General features: G+C 33.8%; 1 protein-coding gene across 3 annotated transcripts in view; it reads right to left on the bottom strand.

Moving 5' to 3' along the window:
- Positions 1-23498, bottom strand: part of aPKC (protein kinase C iota type) — a 236392-nt gene that overhangs the window by 81167 nt on the left and 131727 nt on the right. The gene's annotated exons all lie outside the window — the stretch shown is intronic.

The raw sequence follows: 23498 nt of genomic DNA, 5'->3' as shown, positions 1-23498 counted from the left end.
GTAATTTATAAAGCTAAGTTTGTAATTTATAAAACCGGTGCGACCGTGTGCGTCTAGAGAAGGAATAGAATTTTGTGACTTGTAAGCAATTGTTTTGTAATAGAACTTTATTTTTCAGATATTATGGATTATGAAAAAGAACAAAAAAGATTGTTAGCACTTTTTGAAGAAGTTTCGACGGATGATGAGTATGATGATGAAGAGGAATCGAGAGAAGAAGATCATGTAGGAAAAAACTTGAAGGGAAGCGATACGGAACAGGAAAATGAGAAATTAGATGATGAGACAGATTTTACCATTGGTCCATATTTTTTGGTCAAAGATAATAAAACAAAATGGGTTTAGCATAATGCCCCTAAGTACGTCAGAACTCGAAGTGAAAATATTGTTCGGTAGCTCCCGGGTTCAACACAATGTGTCAGATCGAAAACCCATATTTTAGATATCTGGAACAATCTATTTGATACTGATATGTTGCAAATAATTGTTAATGGAACCAATACAAAAAAGAAGCAGAAAAGGCAAGTAACCTTAATACAACAGACTTGTGGAAAACTTACGGCACTGGTATAGAGGTTTTCCGACTGACAATGAAAATCACGAGATTCAGAAATTTACTGAGGTACATGCGAACTGCTGATATCAATACAAGGCATGATAGAGTTAATTTGGATAAATTAGCGCCAATAAGAGATCTTATTACCAAGTGGAACGAAAATCAGAAGAAATGTTTCTTTGATTCGCAATACGTAACCGTGTACGAAAAGTTGGGAGCTTTTAGAGGACGGTGCTCGTTCCGCCAGTAAATACCAAGCAATACCCAATATTTGCACTGTCTGATGCGAAGTTATTTTATACCAGTAACATGGAACAATACGTTGGCAAAAACCAAGTGGGTGGTCCATACTATCTAGACGCTAGTACCAAGGCAGTAGCAGAACGGGCCTGTCATCATCTCTACGGATCTGAGAGAAATGTTACCACCGACAATTGGTACACCAGCGTTGATCTTGGTATAAGCTTGAAGGAAAATTGTTTAACTCTCCTGGGAATTATAAAAGTAAATAGAAGAGAAATTCCTGCATTTTTCTCTAACAATCAAGGACGATCTATTTGCTCTGGTATATTTGAGTTTGGTTCAAGAGGAACACTCGTGACATAAACAAAAAAAACCAAAACGTTCTTTTGCTTAACCATAACCCATTTTGTTATATTGCACTATTTACCATGGAGACGACGTTGATCCTGTAACGGGAAAACTGGAAATCATATTAGCATATAACAGCCCAAAAAGCGGTGTTGATAATGTAGATAAATTATGGTGGCAAGTTGTAGTAGAAGATGGCCTGTAGTTGTTTTGTACAGCCTTTTAAATGTTACAGCAATAAATTCCTTTATTATTTACAATTGTAACATTAAAATTTCCACAAAGACTCGACGAGAAGTTTTGACAAATTTAGCATTTACCCTTATGTACAACCACAAGAAGAATCGAAGCCAAAATGTCTATATACCCAAGACAATAAGGATTCGAATAAATGAGATCTGTCATTCCGATTCTCATGAGATCAATAAAATTTATCATTTTCATTGACCGATCGCTGCGGAATTGCCATTGTTAAAGTCAAATCTTCAAAATCTATAACATAAAATTTTGATTTTGAGTTTTGGCAATAAATTTTAGGCATTTGAAATATTCCTAAAAAACGCTGAATTTAAACTTTCACGTTAAAAAGGATCTGGAACGTTTAAAACTCCTTTTCGATTGCACAAGTACGTTTTTCAAAACTACACTACTTTAGCTAACAAATTTTACCTAATGCAATTTTCGTGGAAGCATTTCCCGTGACGTGAGATCGTTTGTAATTTGAGTTTAAGTTTAAATTCCGCGTTATTGGGCTTATTCCAAATGCTTCATATTTGTTGCCAAAACTCAAAATCGAAATTTTATGTTATAAGTGTTAAATACTAGACTCAAACAATGAAAATTCCACAGCAACCGATCAATGGAAGTGATAACTTTTATTGATCTCATGAGAATCCTAAAACATGGCAAAAATCGCGCAACGTTTTAGTAATCGCGCAACATTTTATTTATTTAATAGCTTTATAAAAACTGAATTATAGAAACTGACTTTATAGAAAAAAAAACCAACAACATTGCATAAAAACGAAAGGGAAAGTAACAACTAGGAACAGCATACTCAGGAAGTTAACGGGAATTAAATGGGGTGCACGTCCTGGCGTTTTAAGAACAACGCCACAGGCACTGTGTTTCTCAACTGCTGAATATGCTTGCCCCGTTTGGGGCAGATCTGCCCACACCAAACAAGTTGATACTGCGCTAAATGAGACATGCAGGATGGTAACGGGGTGCATGAAACCAACGCCACTCTCAAATCTATATAAAGTAGCGGGTTTTGCACAATGCACAAGCCTCAACACGCAGAGGTATTGCAGAGCACATAGAGAAAATTCATACAAAGCTCGAACACCACGAAAGCGACAAAAATCCAGGAAAAGCTTCCTTGGAACAGCGCAGGATGAAGCGCCTGAGTATTTTCCTTTTCCCCAGGTTCAATGGACCAACCAGTCCCTAGACTTTAAAACGTGGAAAACTATGAATAGGATAAGAACAGGGGTCGCTCCAGTATAATCAAACATGGCAAAATGGGAAAAAATAGATCAAGATGACGTGAATTGTGACTGTGGAGAAACACAGAATATGGAACATTTTCTTACATGCAGAAACTGTCCTCGTCGATGTACCCTCGAAGATTTGTGGCTCGCCGACAAAGATGGAACCGACGTAGCCCGATACTGGGCAGAAATTTTACGAATGACATGTCCGGACACGATAAAGTAAAGTAAGTATAGAAAAAAAAAATAAAAAAAAAGATGTTATCGCGTGCCTTAGTCTGTGGACCAATGAGCACGTCGATTCGCATCGCCCCGCCTTTTATCTTCTATTCAATTTACGATTGGCCAATGGACTTGGAAATGCATATATCGGTACGAAAGAAAAATGTATAAAAAGGGTGCATTTTCCAAGCCAAGGCAGTCAAGAATTGCTCGGGTTCCCATATAGGGTCTCCTATACCCTGCGAGCCCCTTTCACTGGGCTATGCTCCCCACTCGTCCTATATATAGACAAGAGTCTATCTTTAGCTAGAACCTTTCTGCTACCAAACAGTGTTTTTACTGTGAGAAATTACCTAACCCACCAAATTGGGACAGAAATGCAGAGAAAACTTCGATTGGGCTGGTCGAAGCCCTATGCAGAGCACCTAGGGAGCTGATATGGGTTAATTCTTTATGAAGACCCCAACCTCCCTATGCTCACATTATGTAGTATGTAAACCCAGTAGAAACAAAGTTGTAGTTCATAAAAAGTAGTTTCTTATTTGTTAAATTCCAAATCGAATATTTCAACGTAAAATATCAGAAAATTAAGCTCGTTGCGGGGAAATCTCGTCAAAACTTTTTGAAAGTGTTTAAAAAAAACTTTTTTTTTTATATATGATTTTATGATTTTTTCTAATAATAGATTTCTAATAAATTCAAATTTCCATGCAAATCGGTAGAGACGAGATATTAAATGACATTGTTTTAATTATAACTAATCTAGAGGAATATATCTACCTTGGCCAAATCCTGAGACTTGACAAAGAGAACCAAAGTGCGGAAATTACTAGAAGAGCAAGACTAGCATGGGCAGGATTTGGAAAACTTTGTTGGATACTTAAGAACCGCAATATACCCAACCAAAAAATACTTGAGGAGCAAAGTGTTCAACCAATGCATCCTTCCTATCATGACATATGGATGTCAAACCTGGACCCTAACCAAGGCAAACATGAATAAACTAGCCACAACAGAAAACAATGGAAAGAGCAATGTTAGGTATACGACTGGCAGATAAAAAGAGGAACGACTGGGTAAGATCCAAAACAAAAGTCGAGGACATAGCAACAAAAATTGCCAAACTTAAATGGAGCTTCGCGGGCCACACTGCTAGACAAAAAGACCAACGTTGGAATACTACAATACAACATTGGAGACTTTACGAAAGTAAACGACCAAGAGGAAGACCACAGATGAGATGGGTTGATGACATTAAAAGAATAGCCGGAACAAATTGGAAATATGTTGCTCAGGATAGAGACCGATGGCAGGAGTTGGGAGAGGCATATGTCCAAACATGGACGACAGAAGGCTAAGAAGAAGAAGAAGAAGAAGAGGGTGAGATTTAGGAGTTAAACTGTGATAAAATCTTAAATTATGTTAATTGACATTCATTCACTTCATTAAAAAATGATTTGAATCAATTACCCGCTTTAATTTACATACACTTTTTATACATAGGCGTAGTTTTCACCCCTAATACATAAAAACAACCAACGGCACAAGTCCAAAAGTGAAATGGAGGGTAAGTAGAAACTAAATTCAAATTTTCATGTAACACGGAAAATTTCACGGTATCGCCGTATTTCACGATCATTTACCTGTCTATTAGACACCTTCGTTATCGAGACATAGGCATCAAGTTTTTTTTGTATGATTTGCAGTTTGGATATGAATTACCTGTGGTTTGAACAAGCCTGTGCTATGTATGCCATACATATGACATATAGGTACCATACATTTACTACTTAGAAGCATTTTCCATTCCATTTGTGATTAAAATTGACTGCCAGCGCCGATTAAAAGTTTGTTTGGTCAAGAATGTATGCCATCAAGCCACGATTATGCACAAGGAGAAAATTCATCGAATTTGCCTTTCATGCTATTCCATAGGTAACATGTTGGAGACATAATAGGAGATAAATAACATTTAAACTTTAATTCTGTTAATAAACTAAAAATCTGAGTTTTTTATCAAAATTACTCATTGCGTGACACTCTGTATATCATATGGAAAATTTTGCTGTCTGACTCACGATTAATTAATTATCTTTGGTTTATCAAAACGCTGTAATTTAAAAAAGTAGTTTACCTTTTTCTCCCATTAACAAATAAATAAACGGAAAACACATCACTATTTTCTTTTCAAATTTTCAAACAGTGCATCACGAACACGTTCAAATTTTGTCATTGACTTTGTTTAGAACGACATACAAGTATTTCACTTGATATAACGTGAACGTATAGACATTCATAAAATTGAATGCTTGATGTAGTAATCTGTTTACTGCAGCTGCACTATTCATCCTATTTTTTACATAACTATCAGTGTTTTATTAAAAAATGTTTGTATTTCACAAATGATATAATGCTATACACCGCTCATACATAAATATGTAATGTAATACATATGCTGCTTTGTATATTTAGTCATACTTGTATATTATAATCAATTAGTGTTGTTGGAGGTTCACTCATACTAGACCTTTATCACAACCCAGAAGAAGAAGTCAACTTTACTTAATTCTGGTGGTCTAGCTGGCCAATAAATTGTTACTTTCCTTCCTATCCATCTGTTAGGAAATTGCTCGTTCAATTCATCTTTGATAATTGCGTTATGATCAGAAGGAGCTCCTTCATGTAAATACCATAATTGGTGATGGATGCTAAGTGGCACGTTTTCCAGTAAAATAACTAAATTATTTACTAAAAAGCCTAAATAAATTTTTTCAAATAAGAAGAGCTCTTTTCTTCTTCTTCTCATTGCGCCGTCTACTTTCGAAAGTTGGCTATCCAAATGGCAATTGTAGTTTTGGAAACTGCTGCGCGAAAGATCTCTGCGGATGAGCGGTCGAACCATCTCCTCAGGTCTTTCAGCTACGAGTTCTGGCGTCTTCCTACTGATCTTTTGCCTGTACTTTTCCTTCCAGTATAACTTGAAGTAATTCATATCTTTCGCCTCTCAGCACATGACCCAAGTATTGCATTTTCCTCTCTTTGATTATTCTTAGTAATTCTTTTTGTTTACACATGCGACGAAGTACCTCAACATTCGTCTGTATATATACATCTCAAAGGCATCTATTCTTTTTTCTATTTCAGAGTCCATTGTCCAACTTTCACAGCCATACAGTAAGACAGAAAAAACGTAACATCTGATCGTTCGGATTCTAAGCTGTAGACTAAGGTCTGATCTTGTAAAAAATGTTTTAATGCTCATGCATGTTTTCCTTGCTTGTTCGATTCTTGATAGGATTTCTTTTTTTGGATTACACTGACTATTGATATTTGTTCCCAAATATTTTATGGAATTTACCTGTTCTATTATTTGACCCTTGGCATACACCGGTACGTTTATTGGTGTCTTTGAAAATACTAAAGTTTTAGTTTTGGAAACGTTTAGATGTAAACCGAACATTTCGCTGTGGTGAACTACCGCATTTATTATATTTTGTAGTTCTTGTGCGTTGCTTGCTATTAAGACGGTATCATCAGCATATCTGATGTTGTCTATGCTGATTTCGTTAATCTTAATTCCGCCTTGGACCTCGTCTAATGCTTCTCTGAATATAGACTCCGAATACAAATTAAAGAGTAGCGGTGATAAGACGCAACCCTGTCTCACTCCTCGTCGGATTTGTATGTCTTCGGATGTTGTGTGCTTTATTTCAATTGTTGCCGTTTGGTGCCAGTATAGTTCTGAGATAATTCGCAAGTCTTGTTCGTCAACTCCAGTTGTTCTCAGAATTTCGATTATCTTTTGATGGTTAACGCAGTCAAATGCTTTTCGATAGTCAATAAAACATGCATATACATCTACATGCATGTCTCTGCATCGTTGCGGTAACACATTTAAAGCAAAAAGAGCCTCTCGTGTTCCCAATCCGTTTCGAAATCCGAATTGAGTGTCACTCATCTGGAACTCGCACTTCTTGTAAATTCGTGTATGGATAATTCTGAGAAAAGTTTTAAGGACATGAGACATCAAGCTTAATATTCGATAATCATCGCATTGTGAGGAATTAGATTTTTTTGGTAATGCTACGAATGTTGATTTTAGCCAGTCTGTTGGTATTTTACCTGTGTCATATATCTTATTGAATAGTGCTGTTATTAAATCTAGGCTTTGACTTTCGTTATCTGCAATTAGTTTAAGTATTTCGACATTGATATTGTCTGGACCGGTGGCTTTTCCATCTTTCTGAGATTTTACTGCATGAATCACTTCTTCTTTGGTTATTTCTGGGCCTTTTTAATTTATTCGATTATCTGTGGATGGTGGAGAACAAGGTCTATCGTCGTCAAAAAAGTTTGTATGTATTCTTTCCATCTCTCTAGTTTGTCTTCTGTACCCATAATTATTTCGTTATTATCATTTTTTAATATTGTTGCTTGTCTCTTTTTGTGTCTACCTGTCATTTCTTTTACTTTTTTATGAATATTAAAGGTGTCGTATTTTTCCTGAAGTTGTTCGATTTCTAGGCATTTTGTTGACATCCAGTTTTCTTTCGCCTCCCTGCACTTTTTTCTAATGATGAGGTCCATGATCTCTTGCGTTATCCATTCTTGTTTTTTGTTGTGTTTTATGAACCCGATGTCTTCTTCTTGTATCTTTGTTATTTTTGTTTTTAGAGTAGTCCATGTTACTTCAATGTCTGTCTGTACCAAGTTTTCGATCGTTTTTATTTCTTCCTCAAGCTTGATACTTATTTCTTTTTTCTGTTCAGAGTTCTTTTATGATAATCTTATTATATTAAAAATTCCATTTCCCGTCTACCTGAACAATTTGATTTTCTCTAGAGATATTAATATATTAAAAACGATTTAGGAACATATCAAAAACTGTAAATATAAATTGTAGCTTTAAAATTAACCCTTACATTTAAGTAAATATTGTATTATAGCAGAAAAAAATTTGAAGAATTAAAAAAAATTAAAGAATTAAAAAAAATTAAAGAATTAAAAAAAATTAAAGAATTAAAAAATAAAAAGGAAGATGTAAACCTCCGAGATGATGAATCGGGTTATGTCTTAGCGCAAGAAAAAAAAATTGTACATTAAGTTGTACGGATGATTGTATGTTTATTAAAAAAAAGAACAGCTCTTTCCTCAAAGAAGAAAGCGGCTATTATATAATTACTAAGATACCACCCCAAAAACTTAAGGGACAACCTAGTTTCACTCTTCGTAATTATGTGGCACGAATTTGTTGTTTTTTCGAAAGAAATTGAACATGATTTTAACGGTCTGCAAAAGGAAATATATGGAGCTTCATAAGAGGTCAAAGAACGGAGGTAAAGGAACTAATAGAACCAAAACACACAGAAAAGCATAGAAAAGGATACGTGGATTGACTACATAAAAAAACTATGCAGAGGAAGAAGAAACAACGCTAGAACCGGAAACACCAGACATAACCACAAATGAAGAACTTAATATAAAGTTCGTAAAAAACTTGAAAAGCTGAAGAACAGCAAAGCAGCAGGTAAAGACGGAATACCAAACGAATTACTGAAATATTGTGAAGCAGCAATGACAGAACAATTAACAACATTAATTAATAAAATTATAAAATACAATAAAATACCGGAAGAATGGAGAACGAGAGAACTAATTCTACTATTCAAAAAAGGGAATAACAGCCAGCAAACAACAGAGGTATAAACTTGTTAAATGCTACCCTAAAACTTACAACTAAAATTTTACAAGTACTAATAAATCAGAGGATAAGTTTAGCAGATGAACAACAGGGTTTTCGTAGTGGAAGATCGTGTACAGATGCATTATTGTAGAAAAATAAAGCCAGAGAAGAAGAAGAAAATCTGTCTATGGTATACATAAAATTTGTCATTTTGTAATACGTTAAAGTAGTTTTTTAAAAAATATTTGTTTCTTGCATTTAAAATGTAAAATACCTATTTTTCTATCTATTGTTAACATAGGTATTGGTTTTACCCAGTATAAAGTTGTCTTTGTTAACATATTTGTAATCTAATCGATAATATTCATGGAATTGTTTATTGGTTTTGAAGTGCATTTAAGAACAATTTGTGTTTGAAGGTAAGATTAACGAAAAAGGTTGTTTGAAATAGGTAGGGAATTTGGAGATCCTCCTTCTTCTTCTTTTGGTACGGTCTCCTCTAAGGAGGTTGGTAATCATCACAGCTATTTTCACTTTTGAGATTGCAGCTCTGAACAAGTCGAGGGAACTGCAATTATACCACTTTCTCAGATTGTTGAGCCAGGAGATGCATCTTCTTCCAATACTTCGTTTTCCCTGTATTTTTCCCTATATTTGGAGATCCTAGAAGATGTTTAAGTACTTACCACTGGGAAATTTGAAGACGTTAAAATGGCGTTGAAACAATTTTAACAGTTTATATAATTTTAAACTGTTTGTCCTTGTTCAGTATAGTGTTATGTACAATTTTATGTTTAATTTTATGTTTATGACATTCTGCGATTGTTGGATAGCCCAAAATCGACGAAATGCCCCTGAAGATGCTCTAGTGAGCGAAAGTACTTGGGCAAGATTTAATTAATAAAACTGTGCTCGATATCTGCTTTTATTTTATCAAAGTTCATTTTTTTATATGCCTTTTATATTTAATAACTTACTCATTTTTTTTATACTTCGTCTTCTAGTTCCATGACCGTTATCGATCGTTGGATATCATGTTGGCTACCATATTCGCTATCGTGACTTTATTGACAGCAGCTCTAAATAACGATGTAGTTGATTTTCCACACCATTGCCTTAGATTTTTCAGCCATGATGTTCTTCTTCTACCAGGACCACGATTACCTTGGATCTTTCCCTGAATGATCAGATGTAAAAGATCATATTTTTCAGGGTGTCTCATAATGTGACCGAAGTATTCCAGCTTGCGTTTCTTTATTACATTGACCAGTTGTGTTGTTTGGTTCAACCGTCTAAGGACCTCCTCATTTCTAACTCTGTTGACCCAGCTTATTTTCAGTAGTCGTCTGTATACCCACATCTCAAAGGCTGTCAAGGGTCTAAGGATAGCCTCAGTTAGAGTCCACGCTTCCACTCCATACAGTAGGACAGGAAAGATTTAGCAAGATGTCATTCGAACTCTAAGGTCAATGCTAAGATCGTGACTGCAAAGTACGTTTCTCATTTTTACAAAGCCAGCTCGGGCTTGTTCTATTCGGCTTTTAATTTCTGCGGTTTCGGCTTTTTTTATACGGCTATATTTTATTTTTGAATTTTATTTATCCTTGAGCTTCCTCTGAGTATTGGTTTTCCATTTCTGTGATTGAAAGACGTAAAACCCTGAGATTATTTACCAATTTGAGCTAGCCCAAAAAAAAAAATTTGTTTCATTAATTATTAATTCAAAATTATTAAAATTTCAGTGCATGATATAAACGTGAGATTATTTTTCTTCATTTGCATTCAAGTTCTGTCTAATAGTTTTGAACGCCAAAGCTACAAGTTCTAACCTGGATAAATTAATTTAGTAGTAGACCGAATTAGCAATCAGAGCTCTTCTGTTTAACGGGTTAATGAAACACGGGAGCAAGACATGTCGAATATAGTTTTAGACTAGAAACTTAGCTGTGCTTTGACCCAAATAACTAACATAATTTGATGTCTGGGAGAATATGAAAATTAGGATCTAACAAGGCGACACTATTTCATAATAATTATTCAAAGGACGTCGGTTATGAATATATCATTTAAATATTCATTTATATGCAGCTATTTTTATACATATATCTTGTTATTATACAACATATTAAAGTAAAACTTATTATCCATAAGGAAACTGCATTCCTGTAGTTGGCTATATACCATGTATCACAAAAATTGTATTTAAAAAATTCCTTTATAAAAGGTATATTAATAATAAAAACCCTATCGAGCTATTATTATTCCATCATCAGTGCTATCCTGAAAGTATGACCTTCTTCCTATGGTGCCTATCCGTTACGGATGTTGGACATTAACATGGCTATTCTGATTTTGTTGACTGCTGCCCTTAAAAGCCCGGTAGTGGTTAAGTTAAACCATTTTCGCAGGTTATGCAGCCAGGATATTCTTCGTCCTGGACCTCTTTTCGCCTGCACTTTACCTTGATGTATGGTCCGAAGTAGGTCATATCGTTGTTCATTGCACATTATATGGTCCAGGTATTCTAGTATGCGACATTTTATGGTTACGACTAGTTCGCGCTCTTTACCCATTCTATGTAGTACTTCTTCGTTGGTAGCTCTGTCTAACCAGGAAATCCTCAACATGCGTCTATAGCACCACATCTCAAATGCTTCGAGTTTCTTCAGTGATGCTTCAGTTAACGTCCATGACTCCACGCCATATAAAAGAACGGAGAATACGTAGCATTTTAGTAAACGAACTTTTATTTCCAATTTTATATCGTGCCTGTTAAAGATTTTTTTCATTTTGACGAAAGCTGATCCTACCTTCTCCACTGTTCATTTAAGCTTTCACCCAGATAACAAAAGTTGGTGATTTGTGTTATAGGTTGTTGGTTAACTAGTAATTGACCAGGTGGTATACTATTTTTGCTTATAACCATGTATATGGTTTTTTTGTTTTGATGTTAAAATCGAGCCCAAACCTGCTACTTACTTCAGCCACCCTGGGGACAAGTGTCTGCAGACCTTCAAGACTGCCTGCAAAAATGACAGTATCATCAGCGTATCTTATGCTGTTCAATCGTTCTCCGTTTATAAGTATTCCCTCGTCTATGTCCGTTAGCGCTAGGTTCATAATGTGCTCTGAAAATGTATTGATCAATAATGGGTACAATAGACATCCCTGTCGCACACCTCTTTTTATCTTTATGTCGTCTGTTAACTGATCCCCAACTCTAACAGCTGCAGTTTGTTCGTAATAGATATTGTTTATTATACGGCGATTTCTGCTGTCTAGACCAATTGAATTTAATATTTTCATCAGTTCGTCATGTTTTATTCTATCGAACGCTTTCTGGTAATCAACAAAACACACATATATATCACAATTCACGTCTCTACATCTTTGAAAGAGAACTTGTATTGCAAAAAGTGCCTCTCGAGTACCCAATGCATCCCTGAAGCCGAATTGTGTGTTTGTCATGTGTTTTTCACACTTTTTATATATTCTTTTATGTATAATTTAAAAAAAAAATTCAGGAGATGGCTCATAAGGCTTGTGAGCTACATACTAAGCAAAAGTATGACCACTTTAAGTAAATCAAACACGAACTTAAATAATCAAACGTTCAAAACGTCGACATTCGAAATCGCCGGTAGCTTCAAGCGTTGTTTCTGAGAGAAAGGTTTATTATACAGAAAGAGTGCTAATTAACATTTGTGTTCAAAATCATCTTAGCCACATTTTTTTCTGCGGCGTACAGGTTCTTGGTAAATCGGGTTTTTCTGAGTTTTTCCCCTCTACGAAGGGCTTTTAAGAGGCTGGGTAAAAGTAGTAAACTTTATTGCATCTTTTTTGATGCCCCAAAGTTGATATTCACGGCAAAATTCAGCTTGTTCGTATGATTTTTAGGGATCAAATCTCTGAGGACAGTACTATATTATTTTTTATCATAAATTTGCATTACAATTTGGTACAATAGTCTCATTTTTTTTGTAGATGTGGGTAAAAAAATATACTATTTGCAGATTCACATACAGAGAAACATCAGAACTTTCAAGTAAAAGGTTTTTTGTGGAGCTACATTCCTGCCGATGTTGTACCAATATGGAAAATTATCACAGGAGTGCGTTATGTGAACGCACTACAAAATCATGTTGTTCCATTAGTACAAGGTCTTGACCGTACATTTTAACATGGCAACGTTGCAACGCGTCAATCTAGTGAAGCAACCAATTTTTTAGAGGAAAATGATCTAGAAGGTATTAAACTAATGACCACCATTTTCGTCAGATATGAACTGCATCGAAAATATTTGGTATTTTTAAACAAAAATCGTCAATAAGTTATAAAAGAATCACAAAGTCTTCCAAAACAATTTAATAAAGTTTACGAATTTCGCATTTGAAAATCTTTTTATTTGGCGGACGATACAGCAAAGCCGGATCTGTGAATGCAAAAGCTACCGCCTGATAACATTCCAATATTTATATAAAAAACAAAATAGTCCAGGTATTTAAAAATTAACAAACTATAACAAAAACAATTATACTAATTTTATTCAGAGGCCAGAACAGTCAATTTGGACCATTATTTGGCCAGTATTAAACATTTTTTTAAAGGCAACTGAACAACATTCTATAAAAAAAAGTTGGTAATAGGTCAGAGAACATATACAGTGTGTATCAGCCAACTGGAATAAATTCAATTACAAATAAATAGGGACGTGTTCGAAAATACTATTTTTTGTTAGTTATGCATTATTTTCAACAAAATTTTTTTATACGGGATGTATCAAATAACAGTAATAATAATAATACTGTATTCAATAGTAAAAACACTAACCCTCTTATTTTAACTACAACTTCTTATTTTTAAGTATCACGTTCTTCTAGATTGCAATTTAATAATCTTCATTTTGTTTACCGCTGTTCGGAATAGTATTGTGGTGCTAAATCCGCACAATTAACGTAGATTATTTTTTCTAGCTCGCACACTTTTGTCTTCAATTTTTCCTTCGATTATTAGTGTTTTATTATTAGTGTATTAGTGTATTAGTTTCGGCAAGTGATTGAGTGAATAAATTATATATCACTTCGTGGTTGTGATCTGTCAAGACTCCCGTGTCAACGGCAAAAGTAGTTAAGAAGGTATCATTGCTGGTTGGAGAGTCTGCTGTAAATATCAGATACAGAAATGGGCCCAGAACACTACCCTGAGGTACGCCAGATTGGTAATTTGAGTAGATGTCTTCAATTTTGACTTGAAAGTAACGGTCAGTAAGATACGAGTTTAGTATAAAGTAAAGTTAGGTGTGTGTGCCAGGTGTAATTTCAGTTTGCAGAGGAGAACTTTATGCCGTAGTCTATCAAATGCCTATTGTATATCGAGAAACAGTCCAGCGCAAAAATGTTTCTCGTCGAAAATGATTTCAATTATATTTACTATTCTGTGGCATTATTGGATGGTTGAGTATTTACGTCTAAATCCGAACTGGTGCTGTGGTATAATTTCGTTTATTGGAACAACTTGCTCGATTTTATGTAATAGTATCATTTCTAATACTTCAGACATTATTGGGAGTAGCCTTATAGGGCGATATGAATTTGCTTGTATTGTAGGATTACCAGGTTTCAAAATCATAGTAACTTGAGCAAATTTCTATTGCATTGGAAAGTAGCGAAGACGTAGTATGCTGTTGTTGTATATTATTGTTAATAACACCACTGCTTTTCTCCGTAGCTTCTGAAGTAATTCTCCCGTTATTAAATCATAGCCGGGAGCTTTCTTAGGATTTAGCAGTTTTAATTGTTGTCGTACCTCTTTCGGAATAAATGTTGTCAAAGGACGAGATAGTTGACATGGAATTTTAAAACCAAGCTCAATCGACAACGTATCAAAAATGACGTTAAGAGAGAAATAAACAGAGGCATTTCACCGAAACATTTACGAATCTTCCTATCAATAGGAAAAATTTCCGAACTGATAAATACCCAAAAAACGACAAACGATCATTCCTTAACTTTTCGTAACACAAGAATGGCCCGTAGTGTAGTGTAGTCAGTTTAAAAGTATTAATATGGATTTGGTTACAGTCCATATTACCGAAGCTAAAAAGGAACTAATGAATATTGGTCACGAAAACTGAGACCAAGCTCAGCTACTTTCGTATTAGCATATTCGCCTCTTAAAATTTGTATGAGATGTTCTGTGTACCATTTCGTTTGTAAAACAGTTTTCTATCGATTTGATTGAATTCCATATCGAAATCTATAAGGTCTATGTCAGATTCACAGTTAACATATTACTCCTCTTTTCACTCATTTGTTTAATTGTGAATACATTGTCACCGTACGATATCCATTATCCGATCTTATCACAGACTGGCATATAGATTGTAATCGTTTATTGATTATTTTAGTCTATTATTTCTAAAGTGTAGTAGTAAAATTGGTGTTTAAATTCCAATTGTAAGTAAATAAACCATTACAAACCTATTAAAGTCTCGTCAAAGGAAAAAAAAGAAAATATCTAAAATTTTTACCAAAACAAATTATCCAACTATCACTGATATACAATCTATATCTATATCTATATATCACTGATACATATAATCCTATATTTCTAAATATATAAGATTCCCAAGTACAGTATCGAATATTTTCGCTAAATTAATTATAATATTATACAACAAGAAACTAATTCTTCGTAGCGTATCATCTTTTATTAAGCAAATTTGAAGAATTTTGTACAGTACAATTATTAAACAACACCATGCAAATTATTACTGGCTAAGTATCCTAAATCATATCCCTCCTCCAGATCTTCAAAAAAAGTATGCTCTTAGGAGGGAATATGAAAAAATCACCAGACACAGCCAACTCCCAGTGCGTGAAGACATAGGAGTCCTTGAACTACAAAGACTTAAGTCCATACATGCATTTCTAGGTGCGTGTGTGTGACAAGGAAGATATGAAACCGAAGGGAAAATTCTATAAAACTATCGTAAGACCAGCTATTCTGTACGGAATTGAATGTTGGGCAAAGAAAAAAAAAAGGAATTCATGTGGCGGCAATGAGAATGCTTCAATGGATAAGTGGACTAATAAAAAATAATATAATTAAAAACGAGTATATTAGAGGAAGTCTAGGGGTTGCACCAATTGATACCAAAATGAAAGAGCATGGGTTACGATGGTTCGGGCACGTTTCAGCGCAGTGAGGAATTTCTAAAAAAAAAAGACTGGCTTCCAGTAAAAACTAGTGTTTAAACTAATAAGAGTAAGTGAGGTTATTTACAATTTGAAACCTTCATAATGGTGGACCTCTGTCCGTTAGATTTGCTACGTTATCAAAGTTAAAAATAATTCTGCTAACTGAGGACTGATAGGAACTAGATTTTTTAACGGTTGGAGTGAATCTAGTTCGATTCGCGGTCCTTTAAAACATATATGATGCACACGGACAGTGATGATCATGCATCAGAAGACAAAAGAGAAAATATAGAGGGTCAACTTCACCTTTCCTGCTGAGCAAAACAACTGACAGAACCCCAAGCAAAAGAAAACCAATGAAAGAAGATTCAGAGGATGAAGACGACGTTATGAATATATTCAAGAAAATTATGAAAGAACTGAAAGAAATCAGAGAAGTAAATATGGAATATAGAGAATAGATGATAGCGCTAAAAAATATAAAGATAAAGCAAGAATTGGAAGAAACAAAAAACAAATTAACCTAGGTTAAAAACAAAGTAGAAATAATTAAAAAACTGATAAAACGAAAGATAGTAATTACGGGTCTACCAATAGTAGCAACAGATGAAAAAATAACGTAAAAGATTTTATATAAAAGCACCTAAAAGAGGATGTCGAAGTAGAATCTGCAATGAAGCTAAGAAACAATATGTCTGGTACAAATGAAGGATGATTGCGAAAAAACAAGGTAATGAAAGCAACCTCACATTGGAGGTTGAGGTACTGGAGAAAAGATCTTCATCAACGATGACCTGACCGAAAAGGAAAGACATAAGAGGCAGGAAATTGTAGATAAAAGCAAGGAATTAAGAGCTGAAGGTAAAACGTGAAGATAGGGTACAAAAAACTAACTGTGGATGGACTAAAATGGGAATGTGCCGCAAATGATACTTTCAAACGAAAAAATTCTGGAAATATGGACCCAAAAAACGGCATATGGCAGTGAAAAAAGAAAAAGAAGACCCATTATGCCACGGACCTTAACGATAAACAGGAAAATGAGTTTTAACTTGAATAGCGAAAAAAAAAATAAGAATCATACCTAAATGTTGGGACATGGAATGTACGAGGAGTATACGAGGTGGGAGCATTAATTAACCTGATGGAAGAAATAAAGAAATAAAAAATACACATCATATAAATACAAAAAACACATTTAACTTGAAACAACATCGAAAAGATTAGTCCATACACGTTTTATACAAGTGGAAGCGATACTTAGTAGGAATTTTAGAGTGGGTTTTCTGGTACATACAGACGTGGAGCAGGAAAACCATTTCTAACAAAAACTGACAGAATGTGTGCAGTTAGAATTAAAGGAAAACAGAACATGATATCGCTGATAACAAAACACGCTCCCACAGAAGAAAAAGGAGAAGTAAAAGATAAATTTTATGAAGAATTAGAGTCATTGTTTCCAAGAAATGACCAGAAAAATATTAAAATATTATAGGCGATGCCAATGCAAAGCTTATATAGATATTTGAGGTAGTGCAGGTTATTAAATGACCATACAAGAAACCTACGCCAAATAAGATGACTACAGTGAACAATATACAACAAAAGTTCCTGAAAATGATAAATTACAAGAAAAAAAAATTTCTACAAAGAGGTAAAATGTATTAAAACTTAGTGCCAGGGAAACACGATGAATGTAAAAGATAAGCAAGGAAATATGATAGCGGACGAAGACCAAATATGTAAAAGATGGAAAAAATATTTCGAGGAGCTGCTAAATGGCGGAGTGATTACTAAAAACAATTATAATGTTCCTAAACCCCAAATAGTAGTGGCAGAAATACAAAAGCCCACAAGAGAAGAATTTAAAGAAATAATAAACGATATGAAAAATCAAAAAGGCCCCAGGGAGAGCAGCATTGTAGCAGAAAATTTAAAACGTGGAGGAGAGGCTTTACGAAATCAACTTCGTGAGCTGATAGTAGAAGTGTGGGATTCCGAAGAAATGCCCCAAGAATGGAACAAATCCATTAAAATTCCTATACACAAAAAAGGAAGATAAAACTGAATGCACAAACTATAAAGGAATATCCTTGTTCGCCATATTAGCCATATTAGTTAAAAAAAGATTAGAAATATATGTGGAGAAGAATCTAGTAGAATACCAAAGAGTATTTCGCAAGGAAAAATCAACAACCGATCAAAAACTTTTATGCTAAAACAAATCCTGTTCAATTACTATGAATACATTTCAATAAAAGTACTTTTCATTGATTACAAAGCCGCCTACGATGCAATAGACAGAAACAAATTAATAGAAACGCTGAAAGACTTCCAAGTGCCAGAAAAAATAGTAAGATTGGTAACAATGACAATTAGAAAAACCATTTGTGCAGTGAAATGCAATGGTACAGTCTTAGAAGAACTCGAAGTGAAAAAAGGTGTTCGCCGAAGAGACCTATTGTCTAACTTGCTATTCAATATAGTTCTAGACAACAATTGTAAGGGTTAGTGGGATAAATATGTCCGGCACTTTTTTCTACAAAAAGCATCAAAGCTTAGCGTACGCTGATGATGTAGTTCTCAGTACAAAAAATGTTAAAGAACTGGCAAGTATAACAAAAAGACTGATTCGGGAAAGCTCTAAAATGGGACTGCAAGTTAATATTAATAAATCCAATTGCATGGAAATCTCTAGCAAAACAGCAATAAACACCAAGGGGTCCTTTAAATTAAAGGTGAAGGATGGATCAGTTGTAGAACTCGATAAGGTTGATGAATATATGTTAATTAGGTACCCTTATTGATCAGACATGTAAGGAAGAAACTGAAATCAACCTGAGACTGACCGAGAGCAACAAATATGCTGGGGCCATGAACAAAATAATTAAGGATAAATTATATATATATATATATATATATATATATATATATTATATATATATATATATATATATATTATATATATATATATATATATATATATATATATATATCTCGTAATACAAAAAGAAGAGTATGCTGCCGAGACATGGACTATGAACAAAACCATACAGAACAGACTGGAAGCATGGGAAAGAAAGATACTTGGCAGAATGTTTGGTGCAAAAGTAGTGTAGGGAGAATGAAGAAGACGAGCTAATGTAGAAGTGTACCAATTGTATGCTAATCCTAAAATAACAAAAGTAGAGTAAAAACGTAGACTAGAATGACTCCTACATCTAGAAAAAATGCAAGGTAATAGACAAGTCAAGAATAATGGTCGGAGAGTACCTATGGGAAAACAAGAGAGGAAGATCAAGGAAGATGGAGAGATGGAAATTAGAAATTGGAAGCTGACAGCTAAGAACAAAAAACGATGAAAATTATCCATCCAGGATTGTACTTAAAAGGCCTGTTAAAGCTATACAAACCTGCATACATACTATGATGACGAATAGAACAAGATGTATAGGAGGAAATGAAATGCTCCTCAAAGAAAATGGGGGAACCGGTAAGGACAGACCAAGACTTACAGGTCTAATTTGATGATCATATATGTTCTAAGAATACGATTAAGCAATGACAAAAGAAGTACAACATGAGATTGGAATCACATGTTACAATTTTTCTAATGTGAAATTAATTATTAATTAAAGAAACAGCATGATCCACCTCTACTTCACTAGGATGCTGAACTTGTACTGTATTGACTTTTATAACGATATGTTTCTATGTTTTAGTTGCAATGTTTCCGACGTGACTATACAAACCATACGTTATTTTGCTTTCACTTTGTTTTTCGTAAAAGTTGTTTTGATCAAACTTCAAAGTAAGGGAGTTTTTGCTTGTTTGTGTATTAGTTTACTAAGAAAATATGGATATTTTGGAATTTTACTATTTTATATGTAAATCGTTCCTGTTAAAACATATATGAAGGCACAAAGAAATGCTCTAGTAATTTTCTCGATCATTGTATATACAGTGATGAGTGTCTTACCACCCGGCAAAATAGCGGAAAGGATAGAAGACAGATTAAGTTGTGAGATAGTACGAGATAAAGCTAATTCTTAGACGTGGCTATTTTACTTCAGTCATAATTATACGGATGACCTCGAAAATATTTTATTTTAATAATTTTTGATGTTAGAATAAATGATTGAATAAATTAAGATATATTATAGTAAAAAACCTTAATTATTAGCGATTTTAAATTATAAATCTTTAAGTTTATTTAATAATAAAAATAACTCAACTGAAATATTTGACTAAACTAAAGGTAAGTATGTTCAGTCCGAAAACAATTGTTGTGTGTGGAATTGGCGTAATAGTTAGAGACGTGGTCTATTGACAAGAAGATTGGGGTTCAATTTACACCAAGGATAAAATTTTTGTTTTACTCAATAAAAAAATAATAGAAAATATGATACATATTAGGTAACAGGTTTTCGAAAAACTCATTATTTACAATTTATTCTTATTCCAATGTTATAAAATAGAAATACAAAATAATTCAAATTCAATTCCAGTTTTACAGTCTTCAGTTGTGAATGCAAAATAATCCGGTGAATCAGTGTTAATATCAATTCCTCTATACAGGTAGATTTACAGTTCTCTGTCCTCTGTACAGTTTATTTTTGTAGAATTTTTACTTATTTAAACATTCTTTAAACGTTCTTTTAATGTTGAAGAATTTTTACTTTATTTTCGAAGTACAACAATACTGTTTTTTCAATAAGATATTTATGTTTAACTTTAACACTTCTAATACTAGTAACGAGTGAGATAAATGTTTAGTGATTCAAAGCAAAACGATCTCTGCATAATTTCAAATTATTAAAAAAAAACACAATGTGGGATTTGAACTCTAATCGTCTGCGACGTCTGTGTCGCAGTGTCGAATTCTTACCACTAAGCCACGAAGGATTGATAAATAATCTGTGACAAGAGTGTATAAAACTCCTCAAATCATAGTAAAAATTATTCTTGGTTAATAATTTAAAACTTTAGATTAAATAATCAGTATTAATTAAATTATTTTAATCACATTTTTGCTTTATTGTGGTCAATTATTTTTTACTTTATGCCAAATTAAAAATGGAAATACGTCACACAAACGACGTTACACATAATAATTATGACCGAGGTGATTTAGCTCGAAGCTAACGTCTAAAGGTGTGAGACTATCGATAGTGATAATGTAATGTAATGTAAATTATAGGTTTCTACCGATTATTTCCCACCTCTACGAGTTTTATCTCTTTTTATTTCACAAGGTAACTGTGTTTTCTATCTCTTACGTTAAAAAGCCGGGTGGTAAGACACTCATCACTGTATATTTCATAAGAATATTATACAGTGTGTAAAAGCCAAATGGAATAAATTCATTATTTAGGTTACTGTACATATTTATAAAAAATCCCGAAACACGTCAAATTTAAATTATAACTTGACATTCTTTAACGTGAAAATGCAACCCCTACCTTCAACCCCCTTAGAATGACAGGTACAACCCCCAATTTTTAAAATAGGAAGTATAGGCTTGTGGTATATCGTTTGAAAGGTCTTTTCATTCTCCATTCAAAAATGTTGTCGCTTTCAAGTTTATTAAGATTAATTAAGATAAAATAAATTAAAATCATGTGGTTACCGAAATCCGCTACAATACAATCAAAAACTAAAATGTAATGCAAAACGTAATAAAATGTAGAACACGAAAAAGAACTATGAATGTTAATGAAGTAGATGTTCAAAATGTTCACCGCGGACGTCTTGGCAACATCCTAATCTCAAATAAAACTGTCTTCTAACATTATTTAACATAACAGGCGTGATCGACCTAATCGCAAGCGTTATTCGTTGTTTTAAGTCATTTAAATCAGAAGGTTTAGTTTTGTACACATGGCTCTTCACATATCCCCATAAAAAGAAATCTAATAAGGTAAGATCAGGTGATCGCGCTGGCCATTCAATCGATCCTCGCCTACCTATCCACCGATTGGGAAATATTGTATCGAGGTATTGGACATTAAGTTGGTAATGTGGTGGTGCTCCATCCTGCTGGAACTTGAGGGTTTCCTGGATCAGGATATAAATTTGCCAACGTTGGAATGACATCATTTTGAAGTAGTGCCAAATAATTGTTGCCATTCAAGTTGCCCTTAATGAAAAAGGGACCAATGATATTGTTTCCTACAATCCCTGCCCAAACATTAACCTTTTGAGGGTATTGAGTGTGTTCTTCTCTCATAGAGTGAGGATTTTCCGTGGCCCAGTAGCGCCAATTTTGCCGATTAGCATGACCGTTAAGTGAAAAAGTACACTCATCAGAAAACATAACGTCTTCTAATTGGATAATATTGTTATCCAACATGTCCATCCTTTACTCACAAAAAAAAGTTCTCCTATCAAAATCGTCTTCCATGAGCTCCTGAGTATTTATCATCTTATAGGGATGCAATTTATTTTCTTTTAATATGTTTACTATCGATGTATGGCTAGGATTGAATGTAGTGGATGCCTGTCTACTCGATGTATGTGGATTTTCCTGAAACTCAAGCAACACATCTAATTTGAGTTTATCACTCAGTGCATTGGCAGCTGCTTTTTTTATCTGCCTTACATGACCAAACTCGCGAAACTGCTTCTCTATTTTACTTATTGTTCCTTGGGATATAGGCGGTAAATTAGGAAATTTCTCATGAAATAGGCGAGTTACTTCCTGTTGTGATCGGGTGTTATCTCCGTAACCAATCATTTGTAAAACTGTTATTTTATGCATTTCCGTTAATCTAACCATTTTTCAGAATTGAATTGAACGAACTTTTTACTTAAATTAAAATACTGACAACTTAAATAAAATAATTTTTTTAATGGTTACCATCTAAAAATCACATTGCTATGGTTTTTGTTCACTTTCTCATTATTAAGACCTAAACGGGAAATAAGTTTTGAGTACATTTTAGCGAATTTCGGTAACCACATGATTTTAATTTATTTTATCTTAATTAATCTTAATAAACTTGAAAGCGACAACATTTTTGAATGGAGAATAAAAAGACCTTTCAAACGATATATCACAAGCCTATACTTCCTATTTAAAAAATTGGGGGTTGTACCTGTCATTCTAAGGGGGTTGAAGGTAGGGGTTGCATTTTCACGTTAAAGAATGTCAAGTTATAATTTAAATTTGACGTGTTTCGGGATTTTTTATAAATATGTACAGTAGCCTAAATAATGAATTTATTCCATTTGGCTTTTACACACTGTACAATTCTTATATATATTAAGTGTACAATATAGAAAATACCAAGGCGCTTTTAAAGTTGTAGTAATTCCAATCTACCATGGCACAGCTGTGAATGAACTAATCAACAAATCACGGAAATCAAAAACTCATCTACACCACAGTATATTGCTTAAAAAGAATTCTTTTTAAGCAATATACTAGTGTCTACACTAAACATCTAATAAAAACGAGCTCAGCGTGTTGTAATGTATTGGAAACAGAAATAAAATTGGAGGGGTTACGTCGGATATAGCTTCTTGTTAGTAAACACAGGAAAACTGGTTCAGTGTTATAATTAGAACATAAATGTATTCAACAGCAAAAATCTGAGTCACCGATATCCCAACAATTAAAAAAAATAATTGGGTAAAGACAAATAAGAACAATACAGGCAAAATATTTTTAAGTATGTAGTAATAAACAAGGACCAACTTTTCCCAATAATCAAACTCATGGACATTGATAACTTAAGCACTAAATACTTTAA

The sequence above is a fragment of the Diabrotica undecimpunctata genome, chromosome 3 (assembly GCF_040954645.1).
Source record: "Diabrotica undecimpunctata isolate CICGRU chromosome 3, icDiaUnde3, whole genome shotgun sequence".
NCBI lineage: Eukaryota > Metazoa > Arthropoda > Insecta > Coleoptera > Chrysomelidae > Diabrotica > Diabrotica undecimpunctata.
The sequence above is the reverse complement of the archived record's forward strand: the minus strand, read 5'-3'. Positions and strand labels throughout refer to the sequence as shown.